The following is a 3,063-nucleotide window of genomic DNA, read 5'->3' as shown; positions in this document are numbered from 1 at the left end:
TAAGTGTCGATCTAAAAGGAAAGCCGGTTGAATTCCAACATACATTTTGTTAAAATATATTTAAAGGCGTCTGAATACAACAATTGAAATTTGTATTTTAGTAAAACAAAATGGGACAGTAGGGGCGTACCAGTCGAAGCTGCTTCTGACAGACGTAAAACGTATTATGTTCAATATCTCGTTATTCGTATAAACGTCATTAAACGTACAAAGTGTCCCATCTTAAAATCAACGCTTTTCATAAGATTTTTTTGTTAGTTCAAAATACAGTTGTTATCAAATCATCAAAATATAAAGTTGTTGTTTTGAATTTTTCTTTTTCTTGTTTTCTATGTACACAACAAATGTAAAGTATGAAAATGTAATTCAGGCAATAAAACCCATCTTCTGGTTATGTTACGGTGATGAAGGGCTGGAACGAGCCTAAAGTGTTATCTACTGGCTATGAAAAAAATCTGCAAGTATTCGAATAGCAGATTGGTAACCGGATATCACTAAACACCGGGTATGTAGTCGAAACCGAATACGTACAGATTTCCATCATGATTTAATTTTCTTTTAACCACTAGCGAAAACCACATTGAATATGAACCACAAAAATGGTCACAAGAAGGATTTCATTGGACCCTCTCATAAATCATACCTTATGTTAAATTAACCTTTAAAAAAACGTTTTTCAACATTTAAATTTAAAATATTTCTATAGCTTATGCAATGAAAGACAGATAATATGATAAAAAGATTAATGCAAGCGCTTTTGTATTTTTCCATACATAACATTTTTCTGTGAATAAAAACACCCTGTTACGACAGCCGAAGTCAAGTGACGCTGGTAATACGTGATGAGTTTCTAGAAGAATCATGAAAGCTCGAGTGTTTGCCAAACGCCCTCTATTTTAATATATAGGCCCGGCAAATAAAGGGAGACAATAATTGCAGATAGACAGATAATTGAGTCAAGTGAGCGTTAGTGACCGTAAGTAAAGTGCGTGAATCGTTGTGAATTATAGCGTGTGTTTAAGCTAAAGTGACCGTGGAAATTCTGTGTATTGCAAAGTTGTACTGAGAAAGAATAAACTAGTTTTATTTAAGAAAAGACTTGTATCGCTGAAGTTCCTCGGAAAGAATTTATACTAGAAATTAACAAACGACCAGAGACGCAACAATGATAAGATTTTATATGCTAGCGACCTCTCATTAATTTAATATTTTAAGTTAGAAATAATTGTACTCAGGTTGTTTGTAAATGATTTACTTTCTAATAATTTATTATAAAATAATTTAAAGACTTTACTAATTTCATAATTATTATATCCATTCGATAGAAGTTTATCTTTTAACAATTCTACGTTATATACCAAAAAAAGTGTTTTTGTTGCAGACTGTTATGTATCTTTTAATTTGAGAAACAATTATACATTTTAACATTGTATTTGGCATCACACATATACATACTTGTGTAATAGTAATCACAACATATAAAAATATTCAAAATCATCATGGAAATGTGTAACTAAAAATAAATTACCATTTAGCATATTAAATAATACTGAATTAGCGCCATCTGGCTCTTACTACCATACTTTGCACCGCAATCAAGAATGATATCTTTCCAAGGTGTTTAACGCACATTGATAAGCTAAACTATCTTTGCCGCACCAATCACCATAGACGACACATATATAATCAGCACTCGTATAGTTCGTGCGGTCAACGATGGCTATATCTCGTGTAAATAACATCTTGTATTACTGCTTTTTCAAAACTGCACTAATTATATATATTTGTGCTAGTAATGGCTGAGATACAAATATTTTTATATTGACTAAAACGGTATTCTTACAAGGCTGGTTTACCGCCGGTAAACGAGGAACATACGTCACTGCTACACACAAATAATAATGAGAGGTCAAAATCCTTTTAAAGGATGTTGCAAAAATGATGTGTTCAAATTTAAAATAAAAATATGTCGATACATATTATACATAGTTTTAATGTAAATATTTCTTTCAAAAGCAAGTATAAATAATTTCTTGATTTATTAATGTAACCTTGTTGACTACATTTAAAAAATTAGCTCTAAAACTAAATTTCTTCGTATGTGATATAAATCTTGGCAGCACGTGGCGTAATAGTTAGTGAAATGTGCTATGTATCGAAAGGTCCAAGGTTTGAGATGTCATATCACTGATTACACACTGCACTCCCATCTGTGGGTGCATTATAAAACAGCCGGTCATCCATCCCAACATGCGGCTCATCAAAGAATCAGATAAAACCTTAGTGGAAGCGGACGAAGGGATTTGCTGATTGGTAGCCTTCTCTCTGGTAGATGGTTCTCTAAATTCGTCGTTTAAGTCAGGTGCACACGAGTTGCCGCTGAAGTTGATAAGAATAAACCGTCGGAATTATAACAAACTGTTCCAGACCTCAAATAATTAACAAAATACGCCAGTAATTAACAGTTTGCAAATCCGTGTTCCTTTATTCTAATACAAGGTTGTTCGATTAATGGATATAAAACCAATATTCAAAAAATAATACTAATGATTCTTTACTATAACACTGCTTTCCTTAAACCGTGTCCTGCCGACACTAGTAATAAACTGTGTTATTAAAATGGTGGACATAACTGATACCAATTTTGTGTTCCCTCTTTCCTTAATCCTACTAGTTACATGCTTCCAAATAATATTGGCAAAAAAGTTATGTTGTTATGCCTAAAATGTCCGTTGCTTCAGAAACTTATGAGAATTTGAAGAAAGATATTCAGTAGTCAGATCAGAGTGTGTGATAATTTAAATCCTCTTACTTCTTGCTTGGTAAAGTATTTTTTCTTTCCTTTCAATAAACGAACTCTTAAAAAGTAAAAGCTTAGATTTTACTCATATTCCAGCAGATCTAACTTCGTTGTCACATGATATGTGTTAATCTATACTAATACTCAGTTCTTAATCTGTCCTGAAAATGCGCACGGATGTAAACAGAAGGCAATGTAATATACTTTATTAGAAATTTTATACAGTTATATAAAAAAAGCTTATCAAAGTTTTTAAAAATAAT

Source organism: Limulus polyphemus, unplaced genomic scaffold (genome assembly GCF_000517525.1).
Source record: "Limulus polyphemus unplaced genomic scaffold, Limulus_polyphemus-2.1.2 Scaffold8122, whole genome shotgun sequence".
NCBI lineage: Eukaryota > Metazoa > Arthropoda > Merostomata > Xiphosura > Limulidae > Limulus > Limulus polyphemus.
Note: the sequence above shows the minus strand (reverse complement) of the source record.